The 22,588-nt window shown below is 36.0% G+C and overlaps 1 pseudogene; it reads right to left on the reverse strand.

Moving 5' to 3' along the window:
• Window positions 1-1,513: 1,513 nt before the first annotated feature.
• The window catches only part of LOC131760316 (RNA-binding protein EWS pseudogene), a 71,891-nt pseudogene continuing 50,816 nt past the window's right edge, over window positions 1,514-22,588 (reverse strand).

Raw genomic sequence — 22,588 nt, forward strand, 5'->3', positions numbered from 1 at the left:
TTACATTTAAATAGAGAATCACATGTGGAAACAGGGTCAAGAAGGCTTTTTTCGCTTACTTATGTGGAACCCAAACATCAAAGTGAGGGACATAACCATAGAGCAAATGATTTTCAACGCTTGATTTGGATCTTCTGAGTATGTGTGTGGGCTATCTCCCACGTGGTATAATACTGACTGTTCTCAATTAATATCTCGATTTGATCGTTGTCAACTTCAACTGGTCTACCTGATGGTGGAGCATTATCAGTGAGAAATCTTCAGCAGGAAACTTTACAAACTTCTTTTGAAATGTTTGATCAGTCACAGCACCTTCTCCATACACTGCACAAATCTATTTTTGTGTTTTGGTTGCATTTTTACCTTTCTTGAAATAAAGCATAATATGTCAAAAATGTTGCTTTTTCTTCCATCTTCAGTAATAAAATGGCTACACAAAAATTCACCAATCTTGATAAGCCTTTTTTTAAATGCTCACTGATATGACAGATGTCACATACATTCTAACAAAATTATTTCGAATGAAGTTAAAGACAACTAAGTGCTACTAGAGCCATCTTACAGAAAAACCCAAAAGAAATATTTGGCCAATCCAATACAACTAAGCATAACAACGATTCCAGTTTATCAGGATAGTCTTAGTTTTATATTTAAAGCCCCATGTGCTAGATAAACCAGAATGATTGGCTACCCTCAGCAGCATTATTACTTGAAATTTTGTTGTAAATAAAAAGTGTCAGGCCCTCCTCTAAACAGCCTAAGTTCAAATTTGTATTTTAAGGTGAGATCTAGATGACTTGCATGTGCTTGACAATCTGAGAAGCACTGTTCTTAGACAGTAATGGTTTTCAAGCCTACTGCACAATAGAATCACCTGGGTGTCTTTTTAAAAACAATGGTACCCAGGCTTTACCCAAGATTGAATCAGAGTTTCTGGGCTTGAGCTCCAAGCCTCTATGAAACTATGATTGAGCACAACTACAAATTTATTGTTTTGTTTTATTTCTGTTTGTTTATAAACATTTGAAATTTTATTTTAAAAAATCACAACCATGAACATTGTTACAGTTAGAGGCCTTCTTGGTTCTCTACAATGATAATGAGTATGTTCGTAAGTGGTTCCCATTGTTTGGTCTTAACCATATTTCAAAGAAAGAAAATAAAAACTTGGCACACTACCATTTAACTTGTTTGTTTCTTCACAAATGGTGAAAATACTAAAGTACAGACAAGGAATAATCATAATGTTGTGAGCAACATTATAAATTTAAACATTTGTACAGGGAGCTCATCTTGGTGCTCTGTGGTGACCTAGATGGATGGGATAGGGAGGTGTTAGGGACATCCAAGAGGTAGAGGATATATGTATATATATATAGCTGATTCACTTTGTTGTAAAACAGAAACTAATACAACATTGTAAAGCAACTATACTCCAATAAAGAAATAAATAAATTAAATATGAAAAGTAAATAAATCTGGTAGCCAATTCAGCTCCGTGGGGTCTCTGCATCTAGTAGGGTCAGTCTCTGCATTCCTGATGGTGCTCACCTTTATCCATTTTCCCATGTCCTTCACTCCTGCCTCTTATTCCTCACATCTGTTCCATCAAAGGTCCAAGGGGTCCCCCAGGCCACCTGTCTTCCTCCACAAAAGCCACCCTTTGTCCATGCCCTGGTCATCACAGAAGCTACCTCTGTCTCCACCACAGCCACCTCTGAACTTTCCACTAGAACCACTATGGTCCATGGGGCCACCTCATCCTCTCAGCATACTACCAGGGCCACCTCTGCCATGGTCACTGTCCAGGGGCAGGAAAGGTGGTGGGAGAAAGCCTTCAGGTTTTGGGGACTTACACTGGTTGCACTCTGTTCTCCAGGTGAAGTTCTGCCTTGCACACCCCTGATTGGGGCACTGTCAGCCTCCAGCTTGGTGCTGGATGTTTATTCCTCCAAACAAGTTCCCTTGGGAACTGTGGGGACCTCTTGGTGGGAAGCATCCTCTGTCTCCTCCTCGGCCTCCCATGTAACCCATGGGTCCTCCAGGACCTCCCAGAGAGGTGTCACCATCCCTTGGAGAAGTGTCACCATCCCTCTGCCCTCACTGGGTGACATTTCTCCCTGCATGCTGTTCATTGGAAGCTTCTTCCCAAGACAGTGAAATTTTAAGTTTGCTCCCTTGAAAATCCTTCCCATCAAACAACTCAACAGCAGTATTGGCAGTTGGTGAGTCTTCATAGGACACTGCAGCATCACTTTTGGGCTTTTCTGTTTCATTGCCCAGGTATATATGCATCATGGGTTGTCCAGTCCTCTTGTTCACCTTAACAACTCCACACTGCTTAAAGAAGTTTGCCAGATCATCTAGAGTCACACTGTCATTTAATTCCTGCACATAATTTGCACTGTTGTCAGAGTCTTCATCGGAATCTGCAGGTGGGCCTAAATCAAGATCTAGTCCTTCATCTATGGGTCCACCAGGCTTATTGAAGCCACCTTGCTCTTCAGTGCCCATTCCACCACGTCCTCCCCCCCACCCACCTGTGCTTATGCCTCCAGGATCAAATCCCCCTCTTCCACTGCCTTGGTTATTAGGACCACTCATGCTCTGGTTCTCTCCTGGATTTAGGTTTCAAAGAATTATCAGTGTTCTGTGGTTACAACAACTGAAAAATCTCAACAAAAATCAAAGTGAAAAATCAAAATTGTTGTCCAGACTAGGATAAATATCTAAAGATTCACCATGTTTTTAGGCTAAAATAGATCTTGAACAGTATTATGCTTTTACTTTTTAAGATATGAATTACTGTGCTTTACCTGTACTAAGTAACCACTTTGAAACACATGGCTTTGGGGGTATTACTGAGAAGTAAATATATAAACAAAACATCTCCATGAAATATATTAAGCTTTAGCTGTAAATTAGCTATTTTGAGCACTTAATTAAAATATTATCTCATTCTTTTCTTAAGTAGAGTGATTTTCCTATAAGAAACAGAGTTTAAAATATCAAGAACATGAATTTGCAAATCATCCAGCTTAATCAAGCCTGAGTACTCCCATTGCCTACTAATCTATAAGAAACTGACGTTGTCATACATTATTCATTCAGGTGTGCTGCTGAAATGACTCATACTGGCAGAAAGCTCAGGTTCATTAGATAAAAATCAAACTTGATCTTGCATTTAAGAAACAATAGTGTAGCTCTTTGTGGTTGCAACCACTTCTATTATTTTCTCCTAAGATATTGTACATATTCTCTTTTGATTTAATCAAAAATATTACAATCACACTTTATCTTACCAACACAACTTTTTTTGAGTACTAAAAGATTCCTCCTGATGCAGCTAAAGAACATGAGATAGAATTTTACTCTTAGAGAATGGGAATGAAATTTTTAATTATCCATAAGTTCCTACCCAAAATTCCAAGGACACAGATCTGCTTGACCACTGGCTAGAAGTAAGAATATCTGGAAGTATGAAGTCAAAAAGCAGGGCAAAGCTGTGTTTACATGAGGTGAATTGTAAATTTTGGTTACGTTAGGTTAGGGTGCGAGCTTTCTTAGCTACCACTAACTGGAATGCAATTATGTATTACTAATCAGGTATTCAATAGTCAAAAATTAGTGGTACATAAAGTATTGTTTTGGCATTTAAGTAGTTACTATCCTCATGATCGATATACTGTCTTGTCATGTACGACAACATCTGGGACCCAAGTGATAGTCTGAGATACATACCATCTTGAACAATTTTATGTATGTGAGACAGAGTGGGATAGATACTTGCACCACTCTGATTTGATCTGATCGCTTAGAGCTTCAAGAAGCCAACTGTATAATAGCTCTGTTGGTTATTGGGATTCCTTTTCCTTGCTTGTCTTTTTTATAAGATCTCTGAAATGCATGTTCTGTTATGGTCAATAGTTTTAGAGAATGAACTTATGATTACCAGGGGGAAGGCCGGGGAGAAGAGATAGACTGGGAGTTTGGGACTAACATGTACACACTGCTATATTTAAAACAAAATGTCTTTCCATGAAATTTTTTTTTGTTTGTTTTCTCAAATCATTTTTTTATGCCAGAAGACTGTTATTTGTAATAAGTTTTTTCATGTCGTATAGTTTTTTGAGTCATATAGCAAGTATTGTTGCCATGCAAACTATAGGTGTAAAACAGAAATTAATGGTTATTCTTCCTTTCTTTTAACAACCATGTAATGAGCACCACCAGTTTTATGCAGGACTAACTCTGTGAGACCCAGAAAGATGAATAATGAAGCAGCCATTGATCACAGGGGCTAACAATCCGGAAAGGAAAGCAAAAAGTACAGATGCATACAATAACTACAATTGTTAAAAGTGCATTTCATGAGTGGTATTGAGAAATGATGGGGCTACGAAAGGGAAAGATCAATTTGACTTTGAAATATCAGGAAAGACTTTACGAGGTCAGTAGATAAAGCAATGTTTGTAGATAAGCACTGCAGAAAACAAAAATTTAATCTCTTCTTTCATTTCCTATTCGATGTTTAAATCTCCATACCTCACTTGACCTTTCTCATTTGTAATAGGAGATTTTAAACTCTTGTCTTAAGGACAGATTGCATATCTAAATATAAAAGGCAAAAAATAAAGGATTTACAAAAAAATCATAGGAGAAAATCTTTATGATCTTGGGATAGGAAAAACTTCCTTAAACAGTACACAAAGAGGATAAGAACATATAAATCTTTTGTTTTTTCTTCATCAACCAGTAAGACAGTGGAAGATGGGTAGACAGACTAGAAGGATATATGAAGATATTGGTGATACTATGTCTAAAAAACAACTCATACCTTAAATATTTTTAAAAATCTCTCAGAATTAGGTAAGGAAAAGACATTTAAAAATAGGTGAGAGACTTGCTAGTCACATCACAAGATAGGATGTCCACTTGCCCCATAATCATGAAAAGTGTTTGACTTCATTTATTATTGGAGAAATGCAAAATAGAATCACAGTAAATATAATTTAACTAGAAGAGTGGAAATGACAAAAGAAAATTCCAAATGTTGAGGAAGATATGGAGGAACTAGAATTCTCATGTACTCTTAGTAGAAGTATAAACTGATAAAACCACCTAGGAAGCTGTTCGACAGTTTCCAATCAAGTGTAAGTTTACCGTATGACTCAGCAATTCCAGCCCTAGGAATATATCTGTATTGTATCCTATTGCTGCTGTAACAAACTACCTTAAACTTAGTGGCGTAAAACAAGATAAATTTGTTATCTTACAGTTCTTTAAATCAGACCTCAGTGGGCTAAAATAGAGGTGTCTTATGTTCCTTTCAGCACATTCTAGGTTAGAGTCCATTTTGAAGCCATTCCCAGCTTCGAGAAGAGTCCTGCATTCCTCGGGTCATGGCCAAGACCTCCATTATTAATGCCAGGAATGTTGGATTCTCTCACCCTTCTTCCTTCATTATCTATCTGTCTCTGTCTCTGTCTCTCTCTGTCTCTCTCTCTCTTTCTCTCTTGCCCTGTCTCTCTCTCTTTGTGCCTTTCTGTCATCTATCTGCCTCTCTCTTTGCCTGTATCTCTGTCTCTCTTTTTCTTTATCTCTCTGATTTTCTTTCTCTCTGTCTGTCTCTCTCTCCTCCTCTCTTTCCTTCACCCACTGTAGCCAGAAAAGTTTCCTGCTTTTAAAGACCCATGTGATCAATTGGGCCCGGGCCCATCTGAATAACCTAAGTCACTAACTCCATCCATCTTAAAGTTCTTAACTTAGCCACATCTGTAAAGTCCTATTGGTCATGTAACATACCGACAGATTTAAGGATTTAGAAAGTAGTTACCAAGTTCAAAAACAGGGAAAACTCATCACTATATTAGAAATCATGATGGGGGTACCCTTGTGGAGGATGTAATTTATGATTAAAAGAGGACATGGGTGGGGGACATTTTCTGGATGATAGAACTGTTCTGTTTCTTATCCTGGGCACTGGGTAAATTGTTTAGTGTGTGAAAATTATGTATGCTATGCTTAAATATTACATTTGAAAAATATGTTGTACTAACTTCACAGAGCAGTAGATATAATAATCAAATGATATAACAATATTGGAAATTATTTTTATTGGACTCTACTATTTGACAGATGTATAGATTTTTTTGTTTCTGTTCCCGCATAGCCCATAAGATAAGCATTATTATCCCCATTTAACAAATGAAGGGGTTAAGGACCAGAAGTGTTAAGTAGCATAGCTAATAAAGATCACCTTGACTTAAAAAAAAATTATTTTGTTTTTTACTTTTTGCTTCTCTGTAATGGAAATCACCTGGTACCTTACTTATATCAAACTTTATCCCTTTCTATATAATAATGGAAATTTTGACCACACTTCTTTATTAGATTCTATTTACTACTTTCTGGTCAGAGGTAAATAATTATCTATAACTACATGCAGCATATAACCAAACTATTTAGGAAAAGAGTTTCAGTTGCTTCCATGCATTTTCCAGACAATAACATTGAAACCTGAAATGACATTGCCATCCACAGTATACAGCCATGACTTCTGCTTTTCAAAAGGATATTGTTCTCATAAATCATAGGAGGAAAAGAGGCCCTGGAAATGCTAAAGGAGACTATAGAGCTATGGGATTCCCTCAACCTAAACCAACAGGTTTCTAGAATACTCCAATTATCTCTGCAGGGTCAGGTATGCTTAAGATGAACTCTTCACCTATAGAGAATACATCCCTTGCCTAGTCTTTGAGGTAAGAAGATTGTTTCATAGAACTTTGGGGTTGCTTCTCTAAGATTCTGAGTTTAGAAATGCTATTTGAGATGGGTCTCCCTAAATGGTAACTAAAATCTTTGGTTCTTATGTATTGGTCTGATGGTGGCTACTAGGATATTTGGTTAATCAGTTGCATACTAAAAAAATTATAATAAATTTTTAAATTTCTCATACTTTTGCCACTTCTTGGAATCAAATTTACCATTATGTCCTGGTAAGGCAAGATAGATAAGAAACAAAGGAGATTAAGATTCAACCTAAATTCAAACTACGTACTTCTTTGTCACATATTCTAGTTAAATATTATCAGGATATATCAGGTATAGGAAATAAATCTGATGCTTTAAACATATTTAACTCCAATTTTTAAGTTTTCTTATTTATATTGGGACTTCAGCATTATTTATGCCAAGAACCTGAAATAATGGTTCAGAATTATTCACATAATTAAACTTGTATACTAAATATGTTTACATATTTCTCTCACATATAAACTACAAATGTGAGTTCTAAAGAGTTTTTTCATTGAGTTCCAGACTTTTAAAACATGTAATTCATAATATTATTTTGAAAATATTTAAAATATCTATACAAATGACACTTGAAAGTGCTAGAAAATCTTCATTTTGGAAAAGGACAGAGAGTTGGGGTGGTCAACATCATAAAAAATTAGATTTTGAAGACAAATAAGAGAAGAATAAAAATAAAGGAAAAGATGCATTACTATAATCACCTGACAAATGACTTCTATATTTTTATGTTCTTTTAATTTTGGAGTAAGTGGAAAATAGTAAAAAGCATGCCAAAATGAGATATGAGACATAGATTTCCCTCTTGTTTTCTCAACTTACAGAAAAAAAAAAAAAAAGCAATATTGCTTTTTGTTTCTGAAACTAGGAAAAGTCAAAAAGAACTGGCTAAAATGCACATTCTCTCACAGTTTATATTTGGTGTGCCAGGCCAAACTGTTGAAGAAGGATACTTGTTGAATTTCAAACTGGCTTGCCGTCTATCAGCACTTCAGTGCACTTCCACCATCACTTTGCATGCAAGATTGGTAGACAGGTGAGGCTACAACAGGAAAACATGGTAGTTTATCACATGGAGGTTGCAACGCAGAAAACCTGGATTCAAATGCAGAAAGTTATGCCTCTCTATGCTCTGCTTTTTTTCATCCCTAAAATGAGAGCAACATTAATAATAGCACCTACCTCACAGTGTTGTTGTGACAATTAACTGAGCTAATATTTAAAAATTGCTTAGAACAATGTCTAGAATATTATAAATGTTGCAGAAGTTTTAGCCACAGTATTATAGGCTTTTCTTTAACTCAAGTGAAAGCATGATATGTCTTGGAAATGTAGTGGGAACTGTCCTTGAAGGCCAGTAAATATATGTTTGAAAAATATGATCTTTATCCTGAAGGAGCAGCTAAAGTTATTGAAAGGATTGCCAGGACACATTCATTGGTTATCTGATTTTCAGAATGGGCTCTGGGCCTAGAGCTGGATTTAGTCTCCTCTGTTTCTAGAGTGGTCTACTGGCCACGCATTTAAATGAGCATTTTTATTGTCCAGAAACATACAGACATCAGGCTAAGCTTTCTATACGACAACAGAAAAATCTGCACCTGACTACGCTAAGGCAGTGCCATTATAGGACTGCATTAGTCCTAAGGAATGACTGTCTGTACTACTACTGCTTGTGTAACTAGTTATGTTAGAAAGAGATGTTAAATGGTAAATGATTCCCGAACACATGAGTGAAGTAGCATGCATATGGATTTTGTTTTGTTTTATTTTCTGTTTACACTCAACATCTAGAGAATAAAAACATGTACTACAATGTGTACCACACTGAAAGAAAACTCAAATGACATTGTTGAATTTATAAGGAAAAAGCATTAGAGTGTTACCACTAATTTTTACTTAAAGAGATTTACCAAATAATTCTTAAAATAAGCCATATCCCCTAGACCATTTCAAATGTTTTCAATATTCAACATGTATTTATTGAGCACTACTATGGGCCAAGTACCATTCTTACCCAATCTTAATTTAAGAGAGAGTAGATGTAGAAAAATACTGTATTGGGATTCAAACCATCTTTCCTAGCCTTTGTTATTTGACATTTATACAAGTATTTTTTGTACACTTGACATTACTAAGTATAATTTACACAGTTAATTTTCTGTCAATGGGTACTTGAACCACAAGAGCACTAAAATTACTTTCAGTTATAGTAATATATAACTTTACTGATTTTTCCAATCAAAAGTGAATAAAAACAATAATTTAAGAATACATGACATTATTGTCCCTTATATTAACTAATGTGGTCTGTAAATTAGTATACTGCTGAATGTTACTTTTTAAAAAGAAGAGAATTGGAGGAGATAAACCACTGGGGAGCAAAGTTTAAACTTATATTTCTCTGTTTCTTGTAAACTGGTTATTACTTTCTTTAAATGTTATTAAACAGAACACAGGTTCTCTGAGATAGTCAACTGTTCTAGTATTTATATCTATTTTTTAATTTCACAAGCGTGTAACATTTAACCATGAGAACTGAGATGACCCTAGAGTTTTCTTTGTTAATAAGAAATTGAATTTGTCCATTTGACTAAAACATAGCTTTTGACTCCACTCTTTGACAAAGTGGATGCTGTCTGAATTATTTTTTCATATTCACAGCAGGATGGCAGTTTCATTTGCAAAGCTCCTAGTCCAATTTTCATATCTAGCCAAATTTAATCCATGTGATTATGCAGATCTGAAATTTTACACTTTCTAGTCTCATTTTCTGAACGTTTTTAATCCTAAATAGATGCAACTCATGAGGAATAATGAGATTCTAACCTCTACTCTTAAGGATGATTTTTACAGCTCCCAAGTTATAATTCTCCACCAAAACTTCCTCTCTAAATCCATCCTGGCTTGTTTTCTCAGTGTCTCTGTCTCCTAATGAAAGTAAAGAGAAAAATATTGATGAAAGACTAAAAAAGATTAGAAAAACAAGTATCTATAGGGCAGGATAGTTGCTCAGTTTCAAAGCTGACCCAAAATTATGTTTTCAACCAATTGTTCAAATAATTGAAGAAAGATGAAGGGTATGTCTACCTATTCATGGAAGGGAAGGCAGTGGTGAGCCACTTCTGTTATTTTATATTTGTCTGAGCAAGTGTGTATTTTTTTAAATATAGTACCTCTCCTATTTCAATTTCTAGATATTGCTCCTTAATTTTTGGCAACTGTTTGGCCTTCATTTATTGTTTTCATACTTTTCTCTGTCTTCATGTGTATTTTACTGGGAAATAGGAGAAATTGTTTGAGGTTGTTGGACCAATGTAATTTCTTTTTTTTTCTTTTTGCAGTTCACGGGCCTCTCACTGTTGTGGCATCTCCCGTTGCAGAGCACAGGCTCCAGACGCACAGGCTCAGCAGCCATGGCTCACTGGCCTAGCCGCTCTGCAGCATGTGGAATCTTCCTGGACCAGGGCACAAACCTGTGTCCCCTACATTGGCAGGAGGACTCTCAACCACTGTACCACCAGGGAAGTCCAATGTCATTTTTTAAAAACAACTTGATTGAGATATAATTTATATGACATAAAATTAACTCATTTCAAGTATATAATTCAATGTCTTTTTAGTATGTTCAGAGTTCTGCAAGCAGCATCCTAACCAATTATAGGAAATTTTAATAATTATTTAAAAAGAAACCTGATAGCCATGAGCATTCTCTCCCCATTGCTTGCCCAAATCCTCCAGACACAAGCAGCTACTAACACATGTTCTCTTTATACATTTGCTTATTCTGGATATTTCATACAAATGACATAGAATATGTGGGCTTTAGTGACGCCTGGCTTCTTTCACCTAGTATAATGTTTTAAAGGTTTATCCACGTTTTGGCATATATCACTACTTTATTTCTTTTATGGCCAAATGATAGTCATTTGTATGTATATATTACATGTTGTTTACCTGTAAATTAGTTAATGCATTGGTTCAACTTTTTGCCCATTGTTAGGAATGCTGCTATGAACATTTATGTATTTTTTTCTAAAACTTTTAGTGGAGTATAGTTGATTTAAAACGTTGTGTTAGTTTCCAGTGTACAGCAAAGCGAATCAGTTATACATATACATACATCCACTCTTTTTTAGATTCTTTTCCCATATAGGTCATTACAGAGTACTGAGTAGAGTTCCCTATGCTATACAATAAGTCCTTATTAGTTATCTATTTTATATATAGTAATGTGTATATGTCAATCCCAATCTCCCCATTAATCCCTCTCCTCCTCTTATGCCCTGGTAACCATAATTTATTATGATTATTCTATTTCTGTTTTGTAGATAAGTTCTTTTGTATGCTTTTTTTTAGATTCCACATATAAGCATATTGTATGATATTTGTCTTTCTTTGTCCAACTTACTTCATTCAGTATAACAATCTCTAGGTTCATCCATGTTGCTGCAAAGGTCATTCTTTCATTCTTTTTTATGGCTGAGTAATATTCAGTTGTATATACGTACCAATTTTTCTTTATCCATTCTTCTGTTAATGGACATTTAGGTTGCTCCCATATTCTGGCTATTGAAAATAGTGCTTCAATGAGCATAAGGGTGCATGTATATTTTTGAATTATGATTTTCTCTGGATATATGTCAAGGAGTGGGATTACTGGATCTTATGGTAGCTCCATTTTTAGTTTTTAAGGAAACTCCATACTTTTCTCCATAGTGACTGTACCAATTTACATTCTGACCAACAGTGCAAGAGGGTTCTCTTTCTACACACCTTCTCTAGCATTTATTGTTTGTAGATTGCTTGATGATGGCCATTCTGAGAGGTGTGAGGTGATATATCATTTAGTTTTGATTTGCATTTCCCTAATAATTAGTGATGTAGAGCATCTTTGCTGTACCTCTTGGTCATCTATATGTCTTCATTGGACAAATACCTATTTAGATCTTCTGACCATTTTTTGATTGGGTTGTTTGATTTTTTGATATTGAGCCACTTGAGTTGTTTGTATATTTAGGAGATTAATCCCTTTTTTGTTGCTTCATTTGAAAATATTTTCTCCCATTCTGAGGGTTGTCTTTTTGTTTTGTTTATGGTTTTCTTTGTTGTGCCAAAGCTTTTAAGTTTCATTAGGTCTCATTTGTTTATTTTTGTTTTTATTTTCATTACTCTAGGAGGTGGATCAAAAAAGATCTTACTGTAATTTATGTCAGAGTGTTCTGCCTATTTTTTCCTCTAAGAGTTTTATAGTGTCTGGTCATATATAGGTTTTTAATCCATTTAGAGTTTATTTTTATGAATGGTGTTAGGGAGTATTCTAATTTCACTTTTTTACATGTAGTTGTCCAGTTTTCCCAGCACCACTTATTGAAGAGACTATTGTTTCTCCATTGTATATTCTTGTCTCCTTTGCCATAGATTAGGTGACCATAGGTGCATGGGTTTATCTCTGGACTTTCTATCAAGTTCCATTGATCTATATTTCTGTTTTTGTGCCAGTACCATACTATTTTGTTGACTGTATCTTTGTAGTATAGTCCAAAGTCAGGTAGCCTGACTCCTCCAGCTCCATTTTTCTTTCTCAAGATTGCTTTGGCTATTCAGGGTCTTTTGTGTTTCCATAAAAATTGTAAAATTTTCTCTAATTCTGTGAAAAAATGCCATTGGTAATTTGATAGAAATTGCATTGAATCTGTAGATTATTTAGGGTAATATAGTCATTGTGACAATATTGATTCTTCCAATCCATGAACCTGGTATATCTCTTCATCATTTGTTTGTGTCATTTTTATTTCCTTCATTAGTATCTTATAGTTTACTGAGTATAGGTCTTTTGCCTCCTTAGGTAGGTTTATTCCTAGGTATTTTATTGCTTTTGTTGCAATGGTAAATGGGATTGTCTCCTTAAATGCTCTTTCTGATATTTCATTGTTAGTGTGTAGGAATGAAAGAGATTTCTGTGCATTAATTTTGTATCCTGCAACTTTACCAAATTCTTTGAGGAGCTCTAGTAGTTTTCTGGTAGCATCTTTAGGATTTTCTATGTATAGTATCATGTCACCTGCAAACAGTGACACTTTTACTTTTTATCTAAGTTGGATTCCTTTTATTTCTTTTTCTTCTCTGATTGCTGTGTCTAGGACTTCCAAACTGTGTTGAATAATGGTGACAAGAGTAGACATCATTGTCTTGTCCGTGCTTAAGGAAATGCTTTTAGCCTGAAAGCAGCAGAATACACTTTCTCCTCAGGTGCATATGGAACATTCTCCAGAATAGATCACATCTTGGGTCACAAATGAAGCCTCAGTAAATTTAAGAAAATTGGAATCATATCAAGCATCTTTTCCAACCACAACACTCTGAGATTAGAAATCAATTATAGGAAAAAGAAAACATTTAAAAACACAAACACGAGAACTTAAAGATGGCAGAAGAGTAAGATGCAGAGATCACCTTCCTCCCCACAAATACATGAGAAATACATCTATATGTGGAACTGCTCCTATAGAACACCTACTGAATGCTGGCAGAAGACCTCAGACCACCCAAAAGGCAAGAAACTCACCAAGTACCTGGGTAGGGCAAAAGAAAAAACAGAGACAAAAGAATAGGGATGGGACCTGCACCAGTGGGAGGGAGCTGTGAAGGAGGCAAGGTTTCCACACACTAGTAAGCCCCTTCACAGACAGAGACTGTGGGTGGCAGAGGGGGGAGGTTTGGAACCACGGAGGAGAGCACAACAACAGGGGTGCAGAGGGCAAAGCAGAGAGATTCTGGCATAGAGGAATGGTGCCAACCAGAACTCACCAGCCCGAGAGACGTGTCTACTCACCCGTCAGGACGGGTGGGGGCTGAGAGCTGAGGCTCGGGCTTCCATCTGATCCCAGGGAGAGCACTGAGGTTAGCGGTGTAAACACAGCCTGAAGGGGGCTAGTGTGCCATAGCTAGCTGTGAGGGAGTCCAGGAAAACGTCTAGAACTGCCGAAGAGACAAGAGACTTTTTCTTGCCTCTTTGTTTTCTGGTGTGCAAGGAGAGGGGATTAAGAGCGCTGCTTAAAGGAGCTCCAAAGAGGGACATGAGACGCAGATATCAGCATGGACAATGGAGATGGGCATGGGACGTTAAGGCTGCTGCTGTATCCAACAAGAAGCCTGTGAGTAAACACAGTTCACTATCCACACCACCCCTCCTAGTATCCTGTGCAGCCTGCCACTGCCATGGTCCCGTGATCCAGGGACAACTTCCCCAGGAGATCGCAGGGTGTGCCTCAGGCTGTTGCAAAGTCAGATTGGCCTCTGCCACCGCAGGTTCACACCTCATCCGTACCACTCCCTCCCCCTGGCCTGAGTGAGCCAGAGCCCCTGAATTAGCTTCTCCTTTAACCCCGTCCTGTCTGAGCAAAGAACAGACTCTGTCAGGTGACCTACATGCAGAGGCAGGTCCAAAACCAAAGCTGAATCCCAGGAGCTGTGGGAAAAAAGAAGAGAAAGGGAGATCTCTCCCAGCAGCCTCAGGAGCAGTGACTTAAAGCTCCACAATCAACTTGATGTACCCTGCATCTGTGGAATACCTGAATAGACAACAAATCATCCCAAATTGAGGAGATGGACTTTGGGAGCAAGATATAGGGTTTTTTTTTTCCCCCTTTTTCTCTTTTTGTGAGTGTGTATGTGTATGATTTTGTGTGTGATTTTGCCTTTTACCATTTGTCTTAGAGTTCTGTCTGTCTGGTTTTTTTTTTTTTCTTAAAAAATTTTTTTTCTTAATAATTATTTTTTTATTTTAATAACTTTATCTTATTTTATTTTACCCTCTTTCTTTCTTACTATTTTTCTCCCTTTTATTCTGAGCCATGTGGATGAAAGACTCTTGGTACTCCGTCCAGGAGTCAGTGCTCTGTCTCTGAGGTGGGAGAGCCAACTTCAGGACACTGCACCACAAGAGGCCTCTCAGCACCATGTAATATCAAATGGTGAAAATTGTGCAGAGATCTCCATCTCAATGCCAAGACCCACCTTCACTCAATGACCAGCAAGCTACAGTGCTTGACACCCTGGTCAAAACTAGCAAGACAGGAACACAGACCCATCCATTAGCAAAGAGGATGCCTAAAAAAATCACAATAAGGTTACAGACACATGAAAACACACAACCAGACATGGATCTGCCCACCAGAAAGACAAGATCCAGCCTCATACCCCAGAACACAGGCACTAGTCCTCTCCACCAGGAAAAGTACACAACCCACTGAACAAACCTTAGCCACTGGAGACAGATATCAAAAACAAGGGGAACCATGAACTTGCAGCCTGCAAAAATGAAACCCCAAACACAGTAAGTGAAGCAAAATGAGATGACAGAAAAACACACAGCAGATGAAGGAGCAAGATAAAAACACACCAGACCTAACAAATGAAGAGGAAATAGGCAGTCTACCTGAAAAAGAATTCAGAATAATGATAGTAAAGATGATTCAAAATCTTGGAAATAGAATAGACAAATTGCAAGAAACAGTTAACTAGGACCTAGAAGAAATAAAGAGGAAGCAAGCAACGATGAGCAACACAATAAATGAAATGAAAAATACTCTAGATGGGATCAATAGCAGAATAACTGAGGCAGAAGGACGGATAAGTGACCTGGAAGATAAAATAGTGGAAATAACTACTGCAGAACAGAAGAAAGAAAAAAGAATGAAAAGAACTGAGGACAGTCTCAGAGACCACTGGGACAACATTATATGCACCAACATTCGAATTACAGGGATCGCAGAAGAAGAAGAGAAAAAGAAAGGGACTGAGAAAATATTTGAAGAGATTATAGTTGAAAACTTCCCTAATATAGGAAAGGAAATAGTCAATCAAGTCCAGGAAGCACAGAGAGTCCCATACAGGATAAACCCAAGAATAAACACACCAAGACATATAATAATCAAACTGTCAAAAATTAAATACAAAGAAAACATATTAAAAGCAGCAAGGGAAAAACAACAAATAACACACAAGGGAATCCCCATAAGGTTAACATCTGATCTTTCAGCAGAAACTCTACAAGCCAGAAGGGAGTGACAGGACCTATTTAAAGTGATGAAGGAAAAAAACCTACAACCAAGATTACTCTACCCAGCAAGGATCTCATTCAGATTTGATGGAGAAATTAAAATGTTTACAGACAAGCAAAAGCTAAGAGAAATCAGCATCAGCAAACCAGCCTTACAACAAATGCTAAAGGAACGTCTCTAGGAGGACACAGAAGAGAAGGAAAACACCTACAAAAACAAACCCAAAACAATTCAGAAAGCAGGAATAGGAACATACATATTGATAATTACCTTAAATATAAATGGATCAAATGCTCCCACCAAAAGACACAGACTGGCTGAAAGGATACAAAGACAAGACCCATATATATGCTATCTCAAGGGACCCACTTCAGACCTAGGGACATGTACAAACTGAAAGTGAGAGAATGGAATAAGATATTCCATGCAAATAGAAATCAAAAGAAAGCTGGAGTAGCAATTTTCATATCAGACAAGATAGACTTTAAAATAAAGATTATAACAATAGACAGAGAAGGACACTACATAATGCTCAAGGGATCAATTCAAGAAGAAGATATAACAATTTTAAATACTTATGCACCCAAAATAGGAGCACCTCAATACATAGGCAAATGCTAACCACCACAAAAGGGGAACACAATCATAATAGGGGACTTTAATACCCACTTTCACCAATGGACATATCATCAAAAATGCAAATAAATAAGGAAACACAAGCTTTAAATGATACATTAAACAAGATGGAATTAATTGATATTTATAGGACATTCCATCCAAAAACAATAGAATACACTTTCTTTTCAAGTGCTCATGGAACATTCTCCAGGATAGACAATATCTTGGGTCACAAACCAAGCCTTGGTAAATTTAAGAAAATTGAAATCATATGAAGTACCTTTTCCGACTGCAACACTATGAGACTAGATATCAATTACAGGAAAAAAAATCTGTAAAAAATTACAAACACATGTAGGCTAAACAATACACTACTTAATAACGAAGAGATCACTAAAAAAATCAAAGAGGAAATCAAAAAATACCTAGAAACAAATGACAATGAAAACATGAGGACCCAAAACCTATGGGATGCAGCAAAAGCAGTTCTAACAGGGAAGTTTATAGCAATACAATCCTACCTTAAGAAACAAGAAAAATCTCAAGAGAACAACCTAAACTTACACGTGAAGCAATTAGAGAAAGAAGAACAGAAAAAACTCCAAAGTTAGCAGAAGGAAAGAAATGAAAATGATCAGCTCAGAAATAAATGAAAAACAAATGAAGGAAACAATAGCAAAGATCAATAAAACTAAAAGCTGGTTCTTTATGGAAATAAACAAAATTGATAAAATATTAGCCAGACTCACCATGAAAATAAGGAGGAGACTCATATCAATAGAATTGGAAATATAAAAGGTGGAGTAACAACTGATACCGCAGAGATACAAAGGATCATAAGAGATTACTACAAACAACTCTATGCCAATAAAGTGGACAACCTGGAAGAAATCGACAAAAGGTTAGAAATTCACAATCTTCTGAGACTGAACCAGGAAAAAATAGAAAATATGAACAGACCAATCACAAGCACTGAAATTGAAACTGTGATTAAAAATCTTCCAACAAACAAAATCCCAGGACCAGATGGCTCAACAGGTGAAGTCTATCAAACATTTAAAGAAGAGCTAAAACCTATCCTTCTCAAACTCTTGCAAAATATATAAGAGGGAGGAACACTCCCAAACTCATTCTACGAGGCCACCATCACCCTGATACCAAAACCAGTTAGAGATGTCACAAAGAAAGAAAACTACAGGCTAATATCACTGATGAATATAGATGCAAAAATCCTCAACAAAATACTAGCAAACAGAATCCAACAGCACATTAAGAGGATCATACACCATGATTAAGTGGGGTTTATCCCAGCAATGCGGGATTCTTCAATATATGCAAATCAGTCAATGTGATACACCATATTAACAAATTGAAGGAGAAAAAACATACGATTATCTCAATAGATGCAGAAAAAGCTTTTGACAAAATTCAACACCCATTTATGATAAAAACCCTGCAGAAAGTAGGCATATAAGGAACTTTCCTCAACATAATAAAGGCCATATATGAAAAACTCACATTCAACCTCATCCTCATTGGTGAAAAATTGAAACCATTTCCCCTAAGATCAGGAACAAAACAAGGTTGCTCACTCTCACCACTATTATTCAACATAGTTTTGGCAGTTCTAACCACAGCAATCAGAGAAGAAAAAGAAATAAAAGGAATCCAAATTGGAAAAGAAGAAGTAAAGCTGTCACTGTTTGCAGATGACATGATACTAAACATAGAGAATCCTAAAGATGCTACCAGAAAACTACTAGAGTTAATCAATGAATTGGGTAGAGTAGCAGGACACAAAATTAATGCACAGAAATTCTTGCATTCCTATACACTAATGATGAAAAATCTGAGAGTGAAATTAAGAAAACACTCCCATTTACCTTTGCAACAAAAAGAACAAAATATCTAAGAATAAACCTACCTAAGGAGACAAAAGGCCTGCATGCAGAAAATTATAAGACACTGATGAAAGAAATTAAAGATAATACAAATAGATGGAGAGTTATACCATTGAGATTGGAAGAATCAACATTGTGAAAATGACTACAGTACCTAAGACAATCTACAGATTCAATGCAATCCCTATCAAACTACCACTGGCATTTTTCACAGAACAAGAACAAAAAACTTCACAATTTTTATAGAAACCCAAAAGACCTCGAATAGCCCAAGCGATCTTGAGTAAGAAAAATGGAGCTGGAGGAATCAGGCTCCCTGACTTCAGACTATACTACAATGCTACAGTAATCAACACAATATGGTACTGGCACAAAAACAGAAATATAGATCAATGGAACAGGATAGAAAGCCCAGAGATAAACCCACATACATATGGTCACCTTATCTTTGATAAAGGAAGCAAGAATATACAGTGGAGGAAAGACAGCCTCTTCAATAAGTGGTGCTGGGCAAACTGGACAGGTACCTGTAAAAGTATGAAATTAGAACACTCCCTAACACCATACACAAAAATAAACTCAAAATGGATTAAAGACCTAAACATAATGTCAGACACTATCAAACTCTTAGAGGAAAACATAGGCAGAACACTCTATGACATAAATCACAGCAAGATCCTTTTTGACCCATCTCCTAGAGAAATGGAAATAAAAACAAATATAAACAAATGGGACCTAATGAAACTTAAAAGTTTCTGCACAGCAAAGGAAACCATAAACAAGACCAAAAGACAACCCTCAGAATGGGATAAAATATATGCAAATCAAGCAACTGACAAAGGATTAATCTTCAAGATTTACAAGCAGCTCATGTAGCTCAATGACAAAAAAAAAAAAAAAAAAAACAACAACCCAATACAAAAATGGGCAGAAGACCTAAATAGACATTTCTCCAAAGAAGATATACAGATTGCCAACAAACACATGAAACAATGCTCAACATCATTAATCATTGGAGTAATGCAAATCAAAACTACAATGAGATCTCATCTCACACCAGTCAGAATGGCCATCCTCAAAAAATCTAGAAACAATAATTCTGGAAAGGGTGTAGAAAAAAGGGAACCTCTTGCACTGTTGGTGGGAATGTAAATTGATACAGCCACTATAGAGAACAGTATGGAGGTTCCTTAAAAAACTAAAAATAGAACTACCATATGACCCAGCAATCCCACTACAGGGCATATACCCTGACAAAACCATAATTGAAAGAGAGTCATGTACCAAAATGTTCATTGCCACTATATTTACAATAGCCAGGACATGGAAGCTACCTAAGTGTCCATCAACAGATGAATGTATAAAGAAGATGTGGCACATATATACAATGGAATATTACTCAGCCATAAAATGAAACGAAATTGAGTTTTTTGTACTAAGGTGGATGGATCTAGGGTCTGTCATACAGAGTGAAGTAATTCAGAAAGAGAAAAACAAATACTGTATGCTAGCACATATATATGGAATCTAAGGAAAAAAAAGGGTCATGAAAAATCTAGGGGCAAGATTGGAATAAAGACACAGACCTACTAGAGAATGGACTTAAGGATATGGGGAGGGGGCAGGGTAAGCTGTGACAAAGTGAGAGTGGCATGGACATATATGCACTACCAAAGGTAAAATATATAGCTAATGGGAAGAAGCCACATAGCCCAGGGAGATCAGCTCTGTGGTTTGTGACCACCTAGAGGCATGGAATTGGGATGGTAGGAGAGAGGGAGATGCAAGAAGGAGGAAATATGAGAACATATGTATACGTATAACTGATTCACTTTGTTATAAAGCAGAAACTAGCACACCACTGTAAGGTAATTATACTCCAATAAAGATGTTAAAAAAAAACAGAAACACATGGAGGCTAAGCAATATGTTACTAAATAACCAGTGGATCTCTGAAGACATCAAAGAGGAAATAAAAAAATACCTAGAGATAATGAAAACCTGATGATCTAAAACATACAGGATGCAGCAAAAGCAGTACTAAGAGGGAAGTTTATAAAAATACAAACTTTCCTCAAAAAAGAAGAAAAATCTCAAAAAACCTAGCCTTACACCTAAAGCAGTTAGAGCAAAAAGAACAAACAAAACCCAATGTTAGAAGAAGGAAAGAAATCATAAAGATCAGATCAGAAATAAGTGAAATAGAGACAAAGAAATCAATAGCAAAGATCAATGAAACTAAAAGCTGGTTCTTTAAGAAGGTAAACAAAATTGATAAAACTTTAGCTTGACTCATCAAGAAAAAAAAGGAAGATGACTCAAATCAAGAAAATCAGACATGAAATAGGAAAAGTTATAATGGACACCACAGAAATGCAAAGGATCATAAAACACTACTACGAGCATTATATGCCAATTAAATGGACACCTAGAAGAAATGGACAAATTCTAAGAAAAGTACAACCTTCCAAGATTGAACCAGGAAGAAATAAATAATATGAAAAGACGAATCACACATACTGACATGAAACTGTGATTAAAAATCTTCCAGGGGGACTTCCCTAGCAGTAGAGTGGTTAAGAGGCTGTGCTTCCAATGCAGGGGGCATGGGTTCAAACCCTGGGCAGGGAACTAAGATCCCAAATGCTTTGTGGCAAATAAATAAATACATACATAAAAAATAGCAAAATTTAAAAAAAATCTTCCATGACTAGATGGCTTTACAGTTGAATCCTATTAAGCATGTAGAGAAGAGTTAACACCTACCCTCCTGAAATTCTTCCAAAAAATTTCAGAGGAAGAAAGACTCCCAAGCTCATTCTATGAGGTTACAATCACCCTGATACCAAACTCAGACAAAGGTATAACAAAAAAAGAAAATTACAGGTCATGAACATAGAAGCAAAAATCAACAAAATAGTAGAAACTGAATTCAACAACACATTAAAAGGATCATACACCATGTTCAAATGGGATTTATCACAGGGATGCAAGAATTTTTCAATATACACAAATCAATCAGTGTGAAACACCACATCAACAAATTGAAGAATAAAAACCATCTGATTATATCAATAGATGCAGAAAATATTTTTGACAAAATTCAACACCCATTTATGATAAAAACCAGAAAGTGGGCATAGAGAGAACATACCTCAACATCATAAAGGCCATATGTGACAAACCCACAGCAAACATCATTCTCGTGCAAGTTTTTGTGATGTATTTTCATTTCACTTTCATTTATGTTGGGTATATATCTATCAAAAGAATTCTGAGTCATATGGAAACTTTATGTTTATGTTTAACTTTTTGAGGAAGTGGCAACATGTTTTCCAAAGTGGCTGAACCATTTTACATTACTAGCAGAAATACAAGATTGTCTCAAACTTTGCAAATTCTCCCCAATTCTTTATATTATCTATTAGATTATAGCTACCCCTGCAGGCCTGAAATGCTATCTCATGGTGGTTTTGTTTTGCATTTCTCTTATGGCTAATGATGTTGAGCATCAATTGATATGCTTATTGACCATTTGTAAGTCTTCTTTGGAGAAACATCTATTCAGATCTTTTGTATACTTTTTAATTTAATCATTTATATTTTTGTTTTTGAGTTTTAAGTGTTCTTTATATATTCTAGATAAACTCCCTTACCCGACATATGATTTTTTTAAATATTTTATCCCTTTCTTTGAGTTTTCTTTTCACTTTCTTGAAGGTTTCATTTCTAGCACAGAAGTTTTAATTTTAATTAAATCCAGATTTTCTATTTTTTCTACCATCATTTGTGCTTTTAGTATCATTAGTGCCTAACCCAAATTCACAAAGATTTACTCCTATGCTTTTCTTTAAGTGTTTTATAATTTCAACTCCTACATTTAATTCTGTAATTCAGTGTGAGTTAATTTTTGAGTATGGTGTGAAGTAGAGGTTCAACCTCCTTCTTTTACATGTAGACATCCAGTTGTTCTGCTACCATTTATTAAAGACTATTTTTCTGCATGGAACTGTCTGGGATCCTTATTGAAATGAGGATTATTGATCATAAATGTAAAGGTTTACTTCTAGATTCATAATTCTATTCCATCAATCTACATATCTATCTTTATGCCAGTACCACCCAGTATTGTTTACTCTAGTAATAAGTTTAAAAATCAGGAAGTGTGTGCTGTCCAACTGTGTTCTTTTT

The sequence above is a fragment of the Kogia breviceps genome, chromosome 7, assembly GCF_026419965.1.
Source record: "Kogia breviceps isolate mKogBre1 chromosome 7, mKogBre1 haplotype 1, whole genome shotgun sequence".
Classification (NCBI taxonomy): Eukaryota; Metazoa; Chordata; class Mammalia; order Artiodactyla; family Physeteridae; genus Kogia; species Kogia breviceps.